At 33.9% G+C, this 16,506-nt stretch overlaps 1 protein-coding gene and 1 long non-coding RNA gene across 4 annotated transcripts in view; both read right to left on the bottom strand.

Annotated features, from left to right (window-relative positions):
• Nucleotides 1-16,506, bottom strand: part of LOC126765196 (uncharacterized) — a 461,867-nt gene that overhangs the window by 54,021 nt on the left and 391,340 nt on the right. The gene's annotated exons all lie outside the window — the stretch shown is intronic.
• LOC126765434 (uncharacterized) lies at nt 14,894-16,488 on the bottom strand. The gene is made up of 3 exons (XR_007668388.1): nt 15,975-16,488; nt 15,546-15,913; nt 14,894-15,477 (listed from the first exon to the last, which is right to left on the bottom strand). It is a non-coding gene; the product is annotated as an uncharacterized LOC126765434 (long non-coding RNA).

Raw genomic sequence — 16,506 nt, 5'->3', positions numbered from 1 at the left:
TATAGGGTTATATATATCAAAGTGATCAGAGTGACGTGTAGAGTTAAAATCCGGATGTCTGCCTGTCCGTCCGTCTGTCCGTCCGTCCGTCCGTGCAAGCTGTAATTTGAGTAAAAATTAAGATATCATGATGAAACTTGGTACACGTATTTCTTGGCTCCACAAGAAGGTTAAGTTCGAAGATGGGCAAAATCGGCCCACTGCCACGCCCACAAAATGGCAGAAACCGAAAACCTATAAAGTACATATCATAACTAAGCCATAAATAAAGATGTTAAAGTGAAATTTGGCACCAAGGATCGCATTAGGGAGGGGCATATTTGGACGTAATTTTTTTGGAAAAGTGGGCGTGGCCTCGCCCCCTAATATGTTTTTTGTACATATCTCGAAAACTACTACAGCTATGTCAACCAAACTCTACAGAGTCATTTTCTTCAGGTATTTCCATATACAGTTAAAAAATGGAAGAAATCGGATAATAACCACGCCCACCTCCCATACAAAGGTTATGTTGAAAATCACTAAAAGTGAGTTAACCGAGTAACAAAAAACGTCAGAAACACTAAATTTTACGGAAGAAGTGGCAGAAGGAAGCTGCACCCAGGCTTTTTTAAAAATTGAAAATGGGCGTGGCGTCGCCCACTTATGGACCAAAAACCATATCTCATATACTACTCAACCGATTTCAATGAAATTCGGTATAAAATATTTTCTTAACACCCTGATAACATGTACGAAATATGGATGAAATTGGTTCACAACCATGCCTTCTTCCAATATAGCGCTATTTTGAATTCCATCTGATGCCTTCTCTGTATAATACGAGTATATATGTACATTAGGAACCAATGATGATAGCGGAATAAAACTTTAAAAAAATATGGTATTTGAAAAATATGTAAATGACGTATAATGAAATCTCGATTATCACTTTATCATGCGAGAGTATAAAATGTTCGGTGACACCCGAACTTAGCCCTTCCTTAATTGTTAGTAAATGATTTTGTGTTTATATGCCTATATTTCTTCGTTAAATTATTGATATAGGCATCTCAACGGTGGTCAAACATATTTTTGGTCATTATCCAGCTGCGCGCACATATTCTTGAAGACATGGCTATTTTTAAGTGTCTCTCGCACTATAGAAAAACTTTCAGCTCTAAATTTATGTTAAGCACTTCGTTTCGCAGTGCCCCAAGGAATATATTTTGTTTTCTTATTATTTTCCGTTTTTTATGAAGTTTTTAACAGCTACATATTTTGACACATGTTTTAAAAAGTTTTTGTATAAAAGCTTTCACCGAAGTTTTTTACCTCCTTTTAGCTTAGTTTAGTAAAATATTACAATAACAAGTAAGGAGGGGCTAAGTTCGGGTGTCACCGAACATTTTATACTCTCGCATGATAGAGTGATAATCGAGATTTCATTATCCGTCATTTACATATTTTTCAAATACCGTATTTGTGTAAAGTTTTACTCCGCTATCATCATTGGTTCCTCATGTATATCGTCGCTCGCATGACCAACTAACGGAACTGACATTTTTTCCGAAATTGAGTTAGGACCACTATGGGACTTCTTTAGGCATGTCGCATCTTGTGTGTAAATTATGTGATTGTGTATAGTACCGTCATCTCAGAAAACGCCATAACATTTTCAACGTATCTGCAGATGGACCAAAAAAATTTTTCACTAACTAACGTAACTGCAATTTAATACCTACTGCTATACTTACTTTATAAAGAAATTTTCCAATATTATTGCAAGATATTATTTAATATGCCAACAAAATGCATGCAAAACTACAGTATTTTTATAAAACAAGTAAGGAAAGGCTAAAGTCGGGCGTGGCCTACTATAATATAGACGGACGGACGGACGGACAGACATGCTTAAATCGAATCAGGTAGTGATTCTGAGCCGATCGGTATACCTTAAGGTGGGTCTAGTTCACATATTTCGAGGTGTTACAAACATTTGGGGCAACGAGGAGATCGTCGTCAAAATTACATCGAAAGAGATCGACTTATAACTCTTCAAGTGGAAAGCCATATTGATAGATTCCCACGAGTGGAGTCTCATTATTGCCGTAACAACTCGACTCGAGAGTACCTTAACGGCGATCTGACAATAAAAAAATGTATAGTTTGTTTACAAAGGAAATTGGAGAGAGCGCTGTTGTCAGCTTTTCGACTTATCGAAAGATATTTCAAACAAAAAATTTGTCATTCCATCGGCCCAAAAAAGATCAGTGTGGACTATGTATGAGTTATCATTAAGGAACTGAAGAAGTCAAAAATAATTTAAGCAAACGGTTTGAAATACACAATGAGAAAAAAAAAAACAAATTTCGACTAATTAGAAATGGATGTAAAGAAGCCGCTAAAATAGATCGACAATTTTGTGCGCAACTTTTGACATGCAGCAAGTCATAAGTCTTCCAATTTCAATGGACAATGCTGTATTTTATAAGAGACGCCTTTCTGTATATAATTTGACATTCTATAATATTGTATCTGGTAATTGTTCTTGCTACACATGGCACGAAGGAATTAGCAAACGAGGCGCATCTGAAGTGTCTACTGCTGTTTATCATTTTCTTCAGAAGTATGACAATAATGGCTGCAAAAAAGTTTATCTGTTTGCCGACGGATGTAGTGGTCAGAACAAAAATTCAGTGACAGTTGCTACTTTACTGTATATAGTAAACAACTCAACTAATATTGAAGAAATAGAGTTAAGAATATCGGTACCTGCCATGGACAAAACGAAGGAGATTCTGCCCACAGCGCTATCTCCTACGCCTTAAAGAAAAGTGGTGATGTTCATGTTCCAAGTCAACTAAACCTAATATTCAGGCTGGCGCGGATAAAGAAGCCATACGATGTAGTTAACATGGATTATTCTGATTTTTTAAATTTCAAGAAATTGTCGACCGATCTTAAACTATTATCCATTCGAAAAGACGACTCAGGAGAACCAATAAACTTTTTCGGTCCAGTTTGAGTACAGAGTAGAAAAAGTAGAACCTTTCAAATTGTTTTTTTAAAATAAACATACAGACAAAAATTATAGATCCTTGACTCTAAAACGCCTTGTTGTCAGTTTATTGACGTGAGAGATTTCAAAATTAAACACGACTCCTCCTAAAATTCCTCAAAATAAATCCGAAGATTTAGTATTGCTTACTACTGGAGATACGCCAGTAATCAAGTTATGTGAACATACAAATTTTTATAAATCCCTTCCTCATTAATTACAAATATTGTTTTCATTAATTTTTTTTTATTTTTGTATTTCATATCTATAGTCCAATAAGGATTAAAAAAAAAATTCAATTCAAAATCCTGTTTTTTTTTTCAATAAAAAAAAACGTATCTGCAACCAGGCAAAAAAAAAATGTCACAAAGGTAACGTATCTGCATTGCAATCAAAAAATCGCATTAAAATCCAATATTATACTATTTTGCCATAATAATATTGAAGAGTAGACGTCAGAGTACATAATTAGAAAAGCAGACTGAAAATATCATGCATACCTTTCGACAGGGACAATGGAATAAAGGGTCAAAAATATTAAAACTGCTCTCCTGTAAAATTTTGTAAATGTCAGTTCCGTTAGTTGGTCATGCGAGCGACGATATGTGACCTGGTCTACGAAAAGGGTGCTAACGTGCGAAAACTAGTTTTCTGGGAAACTGCTGTTAAAAATAAACAACTCGTTTCGTCAGTTTCTCGTTATCTCATTAATTTTGACACCTAAGCCCCATTTCCGTAGACCAGGTCACATATATTATACTGAGAAGGCATCAGATGGAATTCAAAATAGCGTTATATTGGAAGAAGGCGCTGTTGTGAACCGATTTGACCCATACTTCGTACATGTCATCAGGGTGTTAAGAAAATGTTATATACCGAATTTCATTGAAATCGGTCTAGTAGCTCCTGAGATATGGTTCTTGGTCCATAAGTGGGCGGCGCCACGCCCATTTTCAATTTTTAAAAAAAGGCTGGCTGCAGCTTCCTTCTGCCACTTCTTCCGTAAAATTTAGTGTTTCTGACGTTTTTTGTTAGTCGGTTAACGCACTTTTAGTGATTTTGAACATAACCTTTGTATGGGATGTGGGCGTGGTTATTATCCGATTTCTTCCATTTTTGAACTGTATATGGAAATACCTGAAGAAAACGACTCTGTAGACTTTGGTTGACATAGCTATAGTAGTTTCCGAGATATGTACAAAAAACTTAGTAGGGGGCGGGGCCACTCCCACTTTTCCACAACAATTGCGTCCAAATATGCCCTCCCTAATGCGATCCTTTGTGCCAAATTTCACTTTAATATCTTTATTTATGGCTTAGTTATGACACTTTATAGGTTTTCGGTTTCCGCGCCATTTTGTGGGCGTGGCAGTGGGCCGATTTTGCCCATCTTCGAACTTAACCTTCTTATGGAGCCAAGGAATACGTATACCAAGTTTCATCATGATATCTCAATTTTTACTCAAGTTACAGCTTGCACGGACGGACGGACAGACGGACGGACGGACAGACAGACATCCGGATTTCAACTCTACTCGTCACCCTGATCACTTTGGTATATATAACCCTATATCTGACTCTTTAGTTTTAGGACAACCGATATGTGAACAAAACTATAATAGCTCTCCTTAGCAACTTTGTTGCGAGAGTATATTTAGTGCTATTTTGAATTCCATCTGATGCCTTCTCTGTATAATATATCGTACATTAGGAACCAATGATGATAGCGGAATAAAACTTTACACAAATACGGTATTTGAAAAATATGTAAATGACGGATAATGAAATCTCGATTATCACTTTATCATGCGAGAGTATAAAATGTTCGGTGACACCCGAACTTAGCCCTTCCTTACTTGTTTTTTGTTTACCTAAATGCGATGAAAAAAAGTTTGTTTCATTTCTTGATTTATTTGAATGAGTGCGAAGGAGAAAACATAATTGTCAATAGTGCCAAAAGAAAATCCCAAAAAGGGTAATAAAAACATGATTGAAAGACGCAAGCCAGTCGTGATCGCACCATCGTAAAGGAGGCTCGTACAACAAAAAGATAAGTAAATGAATTTTATGTGATTTTTTAACAATATTTTGCAAATAATTAGTTCATTAATTTTTATAGCATTGGAAATCAGAACTGAATTGTAAATATCAGCAGCAGCAATATCAACAGAAGCAGCAAATTCATACATATAAATTGCTATGTAAGTATGTGAAAATAAAAGTGTGTACTTTTAAACAGCGTTTGAAAAACTACGCTACTCTCGTAGCATTTCATTTTTCTCTTGCTACCGCTCTCACTTTGTCGGGAGCCACAGCATAGCCTTAGCATAACAATGTAAAGTATATGCTCTACTCTGCTCCGAGTTTTGTTAGGTAAAAAACTATAGCTGGAGCGAGAGCAAAAAATTAAATTCTGCGCTATGCTCTGGCGTAGCGGTAACAAAAAATTGGGAGCGGTAGCATAGCAGAGTGCATGTGTTTGTTGTGTTTTTTCTTTTTTTTTTTTGCTATTTTCTGTCATTTACAAGTATGGTACAAGTTGGTATATAAAAGAAAGTCCTTTATAACTCAAGAATGGCTGAACCGATTTGGCTTAAAATTGGTGGGGAGGTAGCTTAGAAGCAGAATAAGAACATGGGATACATTTTATCTCTTTATGCTAAAATTCAATACAACTCATAAATACAAAAATTATATTTCAAATCATAAGCATTTGTTCAAAATGTATGTAAGAATCATTTGAAAATTTTAGTAATTCAAAAATAGAAAGAAATAAGTAAAAATTTTCATATCCAAACATGCTTAGTATATGGGTTATACTGATTTTGCTCCTTAACCAAGTAGTTTTCTTTTAAGACGAACCCGTCCGATATATTTAATATCACAACAAAAAATGGCATTGAAATTTTCATCGTCAAGGCACTGCGGATACTTTGCTAGATTATTGGTCAAGGACGCAAGTGCATTCATAACAAACCAAACGGGATGTTTAACATAAAGATATAGCGGAATAATTGGAGTGTTGATAAAAAGGTTTATTATAATTTTAGATATACAGAAATCTTTTCGATTCTAAAAAATTATAAAATGACTAAATATTGGGAATGGTAGAATAGAACTGCAAATACGCAGTGCAATGGATTAAAACTGGTACTGTTAATCAGTAGATGAATATTAACCACGTGTATTCCAAAATATAAAGGCGAGGTATCTAAACCTGATTTTTCCACGAAATTCGCATTTTTTTGTATAGCTGACAAGAGCTACAGCGTCTAAAGTCAAAGCGATGCCATAAAATACCTCCGATCTGTAGGAATTTAAAGATAAAAAACCAAGATTGTAGTGTATTTTCTATGGAAAATTTCTACATGCCTCGGTCCAGTTCTTAATGTTAATATGTAGGGCTAAAATTTTCAGGGAATTTCTTTTTGGGGTATTTCCAAGGAAACTTCGTGACGGGACCGAACAAAATTAATAATTCAAAAAAATAAAAACACCCTAATGTATATAAAATGGGGGAAAGTATATGTAGTTAAAATTAATTTCGAAAATTCATAGTAATTGAGTATTGTAATACATTTGGAATAGATGATGTTCTTGGTAATATAAAAATGGTAAATATTTTAAATAATAAAAAAAAAATTTATAATTTATTCAATTATTATCTAATTCACTTTATTAATATATTTCTTAAAATGTTTGATTTTAGATTTATAAAGGCACTTGACGCAACAAGTGCCAAAATGATTTGCATAACATTGTTTTGTTTGAATTATTCAATTAATTCAAATATTATGCCAGAAAATAGCAAAAAAGAAAAAAAAAACAACAAACACATTCGGGTGCTGTAGCACATGAAAATTTTCATTTGCTCTGCTGTGCTACCGCTCCCAATTTTTTGCTACCGCTACGCCAGAGCATAGCGCAGAATTTAATTTTTTGCTCTCGCTCCAGCTATAGTTTTTTACCTAACAAAACTCGGAGCAGAGTAGAGCACATACTTTACATTGTTATGCTAAGGCTATGCTGTGGCTCCCGACAAAGTGAGAGCGGTAGCGATAGCATAGCAATAATTTTAGAAATTTTCCTGCTGGAGTAGTAAATGAGAACCCTGCTTTTAAATTGGATTGCGCAGTCCAATATAATGCATATGTATTTAATGCGTTTAAGGCGGCCTGCACAATCCAATATAATATGTGAAAACAAATGTTTGTTTTATATTTTAAATGATCAAATAATATTTATCTTTTCTTTCAGATGTTATTATTATTTTTATTTAATTATTCTTTCTTTTCAGATTTTATCACTATTCTTATTTAATTAATATTTGCCTTCGGAGTAAATTCTATTTGTGTTTAATATATTTTATTTTTGGTGATAATATTAATATTTTCTTTCAGATATTATTATCATTTTATACAATTAATCTTTCTTTTTCTTTTAGATATTACAAATTCAAAGTAGTTAGTATTTATTTTCATATTTATTAAATATATTTTTGTTTATATAAACTATGAATTAATTTATAATAAATGTTATGGAAAAATTTTAAAAATTCAAAAGTTTTGTCTGAAATTTTAAAAGTAGGAATCAAAAAATGCAACCCTGCGTCAGCTGTTTAAAAAGAGAAAATGCAGCCCTACATCAGCCGTCGATTGGGCATAGTAGAGCAGGACAGATATACTTTTTTATATGACACTGCTGAATGAGCGCAACAGAGATGTATGATCACATGTACTATATACGTACATACGTGTGAGGGGGAAAGTGGTTTGAATCTTCACGCGGCCTATGGCAATCTAACGACTTTACTACCAACTGTTTCACTCATTTTTTAACCGCTCGTGGTTGGCAGGGATGTTTTTACATCATACATATTTATGTATGTACTATTCCTTAAGCGATATACGATGTGTGGTGAATGTGGTTGGCCAATTTAACTATTCCGTTATATTGTTATCACGATATACAAGGTGCGTTCCAAAGTAAACAGGACTTAAAAAAACAGAACAAATGGTTTTTCCACAAAACCAATTTATTTTATTTAAAATAGTCTCCTTTTGCTTCAACACAGCTTTTTGCACAGTCCAAAAGCATGTCGAACGGGTGTTTTAGCTCATTGGCCGGTATGGCTGCCAGTATGCCGGTGCAAGAATTTTGAATGGCCTCTACGTCTGCATACCTTTTTCCTTTCATGGGCAAATGCATTTTTTCGAAAAGGAAGAAGTCGCACGGTGTTATACCTGGTGAATACGGGGAGTGGCTAACGGTTAAAATGTGATTTTTGGTTAAATAATCGGTCACAATCGTCGATCGAATAATTGTGCCGAACAAACCGTGCACATACCTTTCGTAAGCCCAAATGTTCGGTCAAAAGGCGATAAATCGATGTTTTGGAGATGTTCAATTCCATTTCCATGAATTTCAATGATGATTTCGGCTGATTTTTGATGAATTCACGCACAGTTTTGATGGAATTTCCGGTGATCACGGATTTTGATTTGCCCACATATTGATCGTCATTTATGTCCTCACGACCACTTTGAAAACGTTGAAACCACTTGTGCCCTTTCCTACGGGATAGGTAATCATCGCCATTAACATGTTTCATCATGTTTAAATGAGTTAAGCATCCACCCACTCTACCCTGAAAAACTGGGGCACCCTAATAAGACAGCTTAGTTCACCACAGCTGAGAACACCACAACACAACTCACCATGCCTATACCCCAACGAACTCATCAGAAAGGGTGGAAAACGGGAAACATTCAACATTAATTTTACTACCACTTTCGTTTTTTGAGACTCCCATCCCGCGCGTTTGCAATAACATCATTTAGAAAGCAGACACATTTCGTTACACACTTCGTTATACACACCCGGGCAGATACTTTCGATTTGTCTACGGGTCTAAGCTCCACATTGCCTCAGAAGTTTATACAATTTTCTCGATAAAACGTTCAAAACGCTTCTACATAACTTTGGATCAGCCGTGATCCTTCCTATTTCAACATCCCTTCTTTTCGCACCGATGCCGCACTTGTTTCATTTAATTAAGTTTGGCATTTATTGTAACCCGGAAATGTAAAAATAAATTATAACGTTTTTCCTATTAGCTAAAAGATTGAGTTTTATTTAATAACTTCAAACGCGAGTTTAAGTAACTCATACAACTTAAATACAGAGGTGTGTGCTTCCCAATTAGTTGGGCACCCAAATATTCACATCATTTGAAACGTTTCGGTAAAATTGATGACCAATTTTAAAACAAAATCTAATGTTGCCTCTTTGTTCGAAGCTATTTTACGTACCGATAACACAAACATACTGACACTTAAAACGCAATAACTTCACTTCTAATCGATAAAATGTCATGAAATTCTCACTGGACAATCGATAAAGATAGCAGATTGAAACCAGGCGACATATAGATGACACCACCAGGCGGCGCTAGATTCAAAAAGTCCTGTTTACTGTGGAAAGCACATTGTATGAAAGCGAGCGGAGCCGCAGGTTTAGCGATTACTAGATATATGAGACTTAGACTAAAGCCCTTGTCAGTCATGTTCAGCGCTAAACCACTCAAGCCTGCTGAAAAGTCGGAAATCGGGAATATTGGGAGCGAAGCAGGGTTTGGGCTTGTTACATTGACCGTTCGCATTGCTCAGGTATACTTGAGAACATATTTTCAAGCAATTTTATAAATATATAACACACACACTTTTAATTAAAATATGAACATGAACAGCTTTGTTACCATAACACATAATTAAATATAGTAAATTACATTTTTGACAGACATACATATATACATACATTAGTACACAAATATGCATATGTTAATAATAAATTAAATAGAAAGATTGTAGTCCACTAAATGCCAAGTAACACAAAGCAATTGTAAAAGACCCAGAATATTCAAAAGCGAACTCTTAAGATATACATACATGTGATTATTGAAGTATGGTGCAATTTTTATGTATGCAAATTTTACTCGAAAGTGAAAGAATCAGACGGATTTAATATTGTGATATATGGGCACAGTGACATGGAAATATGTATGTATGTATGTATCAATATAATGTTACCTACATTCGGTTGAAATTGGTAAAGTAAGTCCGGAGACTCGTAAATTCACCTAAAGGCGGTCCCACGGCCACCATCTAATTTTTAAATCGGCTCCTATTAAAGGCACCCGTATTATCCCGGTTTTAAATTTATTTGTCTCTGACGTATTTATTTATTGGTTTACCGCAATTTTAGAAGTTTTTAACAAAAACCATTATGTCGTGAGTTGTCTGGATTTGAAATAATTATTACAATTAATCTTTTGCTCATTGATAAATTTCAGACATGAAGCTATTTTGGAAACCAAACATAGACCAGAATGTAAAGAAAGAAGCTGTAGCACTTTATAGTTGCAAAATGAAAGTAGGGCCCAAATGGGGACTCGTGTAACTAATTGGCTTTACTCCAGTGGTCGGCAAAAGTTAAACTGTGACTGTGTTGGTGAGCACAAGCGAACTGCTCCGCATGAGCATCCCAGTCTGAAATTGCGTGAATTGAAAAAAAGTTATCACTTATTGCGTTTCAATGAGAACATAAAAAAAGGTATTGCATTTACAGTGTACATACGTGCATAGATACAAACTTAAATAAAACATTCAAAAATTCATTTGGATTTATGTATGTTATGTAACATACATAGTTACATACATAAAAATATAATAAAAATTATAAAAATAATTTGCATTTGCCTGCTTCAAATTCCGAAAATATACATACTTATGTACACGTTATGATATTTCTGTGATAAAATTATCAATAATAATATTTTTAGGGCAGTTTCTTATTAAAAGAATGTATTTTAAATGCGCTGAGGTCAGTTTGTTGCGTTGCTTTGAGCAAACGAACTTTAAGTCGAAAAAAATTTGCTCGCAAAAATATGTCGAAGGAAAAAGTGATAAACACAAATAAGAAATTCTTTTTACATGAGGATAAAATGATTCATCCAAATGTTTCCGGAACTCCAAAATATTCGATTTATTTGAAACACACATTTCGCTTCGCAATGTTATTAACTCAGATTCGATTTCCAATTTGTAATTGCTAACATCGCAATTAAAAGGATCTTCAAAAATATCGATTAGGGGTTGAAAACAATCAAAATCCTTAAATCTATCTTCAATGTTATTAAACAGTGTTTTCAATATTGCAATATGATCATGTGATTTATTAACTTGTTTAAGTTTTGTATAAACAAAAACAGTTTTCGGAAAATGAGAATAATCATGCGACTGAATTTCATTTAACAGTAAAAATAATTTTGTTTTGAATTCATGCAAATTTTTTACCGCATCTTGCATTCTTCTTTCCCTTCCTTGAAGCTGTAAATTCAGTTCGTTTAAAATTAATGTGACATCGGCTAAAAATGGCAAATCTACAATAAAATCTTCATCTTTTAAAGAACGAATCTCGGATTTGAATTTTTCCACATTTTCAGTTTCCAGAAACTGCAGAACTTCCTCCCTTAATTCAAACAATCTGTTTAGACAATCACCACGACTTAGCCAACGAACATCTGTAAACATTTTAAGGTCGGAATGGCCAGCGCTCGTATTTTTTTAAAAGTTTACAAATTTTCTGTGGGTAAGTGAATGATGCCCCGCTCGCACCTTATTAATTATTTGTTCTGCAAGTTTCATGACCGGGTGATTGCTGATAAATTTAGAAGCGAGTGCAACTTGGTGAATTATGCAATGAAAAGTATGCCCCGAAATACCATGTTTTTTCAATTGCCCTACGAAGCCTTCATATTTAACAGTCATGACATTTGCACCATCTGTACACACTCCCGCAAATTTATTGATGTCAACAACTGAAAAAACCTTTTCGTTAACGACATCGAACAAAAGCTTTCTCGTCACATTCCCATAGAACGCTTCAAGAGAAAACAATGTTTCAGTTACTTCGTAATTTATATCTTCGGTTCGAACATATATAGCTAATTGACAAAGATCGTTAACATCGGTGGTTTCGTCTAAGCATATAGAAAAAAGTTTGCAATCATTAATTTTTTTCAATATTGCTGATTCAATGCACATTCCTAATTGATCAGTACGTTGCGCTACAGTTCGTGGGGATAAAGGAATAATTTCAAATAATTCTATATTATGTTTCAATTTTTGTACACATTTGTTTAACAAATACCCCATCAGCAAAAGGTCTGCCTTGTTTTACAATATCAAAGCTAATTAAGCATGAAATTTCCGTTTTTAATTTTTTATTTGAACGGCCTATATCCTCCAAACCCTCGGTTTCCGTTAACCACCCTTTAATACTTTGCAAAAAAAATTGTCTTTCTTCATTAAAAAGACGTTGTCTTTCTTCTTCATTCCGTTTTTTTAAATCATTGTGAAAATATTCGAAATGTCTTTTCAAAGCATAATTTCTGGTTTGCCTTTTTAATGTCTTAAAACATAAAATGCATTGTATTTCACCAAAAGCATTTTCAAGCATAAAGTATGTCTCGCAAGGCATCTTTGCATTTAAGAAACAAAGCGCAACAGACAAGCACGATGTTGATTCGTTGCTGTCTCGCCAACGACCATTGTATAAACCTACAAGTAACAAAAGAATCAGCTGTTTTCCAAGAATTTTTCACAGCTGAGATCACCTGATCGAAATCTGCCTTTTTTAGGCACAGGGATGTAATTAAAAGCAATGTAGTAGATCAACTTTTTTGTGAAAAAGTATTTGTAACGGTAAACATTAATGAAAACTTTCAAGAATATTTTTGAAACAAAAGTTTATTGGATATTTATTGCTCTTCCTCACCACCTCTGAGGTTGCAATGTAGGCGCGCTACCGATCTTTTTTGAGTGTTCGGTTCACCAGGAGGCCTATTTTCACCCTTTTTATATACACAGTTTTAAATCAATCTACTTATTATAAAAAATATGACTAGACAAAAATAAATATATAAGGTCAAGTACAATTCATGAATATTAATTACATTAAAAATATAACATTGACAATATATGTCAAAACAATCAATTGGAAACTATTTAAACAAAAACCAAAATAAATATAAAAAATCAGGTATAATTCCATTGTATGTATACATTAACAATACAAGTCAAAACAATCAACTAGTAATTATTTAAACAAAAACTAAAATAAATATAAAAAAATCGGGTACATAGTTTTTACACAAACATTATATAAATATTTTTTTATAAATTACAATAATTAATATTTTGAACAAAACTGATTAAATTTAATATTTAGGAATTTAAATAATCGAAAAATATTTGAATATTTTATAAAAATATTGTTAAAGTTATAAATTTTAAAACCTAACACGGCAACACACTATAGCAGATTTGAGGCATTTTAACGTTTTAGTAGTAGAATATTTGGAGGCAACCCGTACAAAGTGACTAATTAGTAGCAGATTTTTGCGTATGTGTTAGTGAAAAATGAAGGATTGGTTACTTGTAGGTTTATACAATGCCAACGACTAAACGATAGAGCGTAAGAATACGTGTGAAGTGACAGGGCACAATTGTGCTATGAAATGCCGACCACTGCTTTAAGGCCTAACTATAATGTGCATAAGCTAGCTTAAGCCAGCGTAAGCAACTGTCCGAATACACACAAATTGTATGTTGCAACTATAATGTACTTTACATCAAGTTTCGTTAAGTTTTTCCAAATGTCATTTGCTTAAGCAAAGTGCGAAACTGATCGCACTTTCCGTACGGAATCAGCTGTTTTCGCTTTTTGTCAACTGATACATCATTTTGAATTTGAAAACGAAAAGGAAGAAGAGTGTTTTGTCAACAGATAAAATCATTGTATATTTGAATATGGAGGACGACGAGTGTTTTTTAAAAAATTTAATAGAGAGTGTGGAAAAATATAAATGTTTGTACGAGAAAAAAATGCCTTTTATTTCAATCTCGTAAATAAAGACAAAGCGTGGAAAGCAATCGCAGAACTTTGCGGTAAAAGTGGTATGTATTAACACTGTTATAGAAATATATATTTTTGTATTATATATTTTTTATGTTTGTTTCAATTAAAAGATCTAGAATGCAAACATAGATGGAAGCTACTCCGGGAGCGCTTCTGTAAAGAAATAAAAAGGTTAGAAGCTCCATCAGGTAGCGGAATGAGCTACTTAGAGGAATAAAACCCATGATGCTTCTGAAAGACTCCGTCACACCGCGTCGGTAAGTACTTTGTATAAATTTTAATGTTTTTAAATATAACTTTTTCATTGTGCAGCACTCGTGATAATGCGGAAGCAAATGCAGACTCTATCTTGGATTAATCTACGAGTGATAGTGTAAATGAAATTTCATCGCCACCTCCGAAGAAACAAAAAAGTCTCTCCCTTGAAAGTCTCTACCAGAAACTTGGCGCAACAATGGAGAACATAGAAGAGCAGATAGCGGCGCCGGCTGAAAGAAGTGAAACTGATGAGGCCTTTATGACGACGGTTTTGTGTCTGATGCAAGACCTGCCAGTGTCGGTCAAAGACAGTTACCAAGAAAAAATGATATCAGAATTATATCGCTTACGTCGCGAAAATAGGCAAAAATGAAATTGAAAAGAATTCAACATGATTTCCTTATTTTTAAAACGCTTGGAGCACTGATTTTTTTAGTATATTTTATATTTTAAAAACAAAAATATTTATTATAAAAAGATGCATAAAATGCATGTACCTGAACTCTTTTGAGTAATTGTTCCTGAAGTATTTTTCTTTTAATTTATAATAAAAACAATTGAATGAATTTAATTAAACTTCATTTAGTTTTATTAAAAAAAAATAAACAAGTTCGAAATGATGTTAGATATGTGATTTTAGAATATGTTTTAAAAAGTGTTAAAAAAACTGCATAAGTTATTTCTAATTTCCAAAGAACTTCTTCCACCGTAATGATGCAAATTGGAAGATTGCATAATCGATGGGATATTACTTTCAACTTCTCTACGCCATAAACCGTCATGAAAATCACCATTAGAGTCCTCCCAATCAGCATAGTTGCTTGCAATATACGAAGATGCATTCACGTTGTTAAACATAATAAAATTATGTAAGGCAACGCACGCTAAAACAATTTTTTCTGCATTTTCAGGAAATAAATGTAATGTTGTTAGTAAAACTCGCCAACGCGCTACTAGTATTCCAAAAGAGTTTTCAATTGTGCGACGAGCTCTTGATAACCTTTTATTAAACACCTCTTTTTCATTTGGTAGCATTTCCCCAGGGTATGGGCGCATTAAATTTGTCCCTAAAGGAAAGGCAGCATCACCAACGAAGAAGTGTGGAGTTTTTAGTTGCGTATTTGGTAAGTTTTTCGCTGGAGGGATGGGAAGTTTATGATCTAATAACCTCTTTCCCAATCGACTCACTTGAAAAATACCTTTACATGTAAAGAGAAACAATAATATTAATAAAAAAAAACAAATGCACAATTATAAAAGTCCTCACCACCATCACTCTGACTTCCATATGCACCAATATCTATATAGGTAAACCGATATCGGGCATCACACACTGCTAACAATACAATAGAAAAAAAATTTTTGTAGCAGAAAAATTGACTACCGCTTTTAGGTGGGCATCGAATAGCGATATGCTTCCCATCAATAGATCCAACACAGTTGGGCATATTCCACAGTTCCCAGAAGTCTTGAGAAATTTGCTTGAAATCTTCTTCATTAGGCTCAGATACATAAACAGCGCCTAACTTTGTCCAAAGGACTTCAGCTGTCTCCAGAATAATGCGCCTAACCGTTTCCTTCCCCAGTTGAAATGACCATGCCAACGATTGAAACGAAGTTCCTTGTGACAAATATCTTTAAGAAACAGAAAAAAGAATAACACATAATAAAAATATATTAAAATGAACAAACTTACTGTAATGTCAAAGCTAATCGACATTCCGGTTGCACAGGCTCCCTCAACGAATTCTTTTTTTAAAAAGGGCTCAACAAGAGTAAGCAAAAGCCCATATACTTGTGGCGTCATTCGCGTGTATATAAAAAAATCAGCGTGGTCAATCCTCTTCATTTCCAGGAATCGTACAAAGAAACCATCCTTCTTCCTCTTTCTGTTTATTTCCCTCACTGAACACGACCGAACTCTTTTTTTTGTAATTTCACTAATTTCTGTCAATATGCGTATTCCGTCTAAAACAGACGTAAGGATTTTTATTGTTTTTAAATATTTTAACTTTCTGTTCATTTTTGCAAAATTCAAACGAAACAAAACCAAAACACAAATTGCTTATTGACACTTTCTTCTTATGCATGTAAGCACATTATAGTCATTCAAATGTCTACTCTGCGTTCGTTATGCATTTGACAGGCTTTTCGTTCATTTTTTGACAGTAACATACGGCAGCTTATGCACATTATAGTTAGGCCTTTGTTCTTCTAGCAGCGAAGTT

This window comes from Bactrocera neohumeralis, unplaced genomic scaffold (genome assembly GCF_024586455.1).
Source record: "Bactrocera neohumeralis isolate Rockhampton unplaced genomic scaffold, APGP_CSIRO_Bneo_wtdbg2-racon-allhic-juicebox.fasta_v2 cluster10, whole genome shotgun sequence".
In the NCBI taxonomy this organism is placed as follows: Eukaryota; Metazoa; Arthropoda; class Insecta; order Diptera; family Tephritidae; genus Bactrocera; species Bactrocera neohumeralis.
The sequence above is the reverse complement of the archived record's forward strand: the minus strand, read 5'-3'. Positions and strand labels throughout refer to the sequence as shown.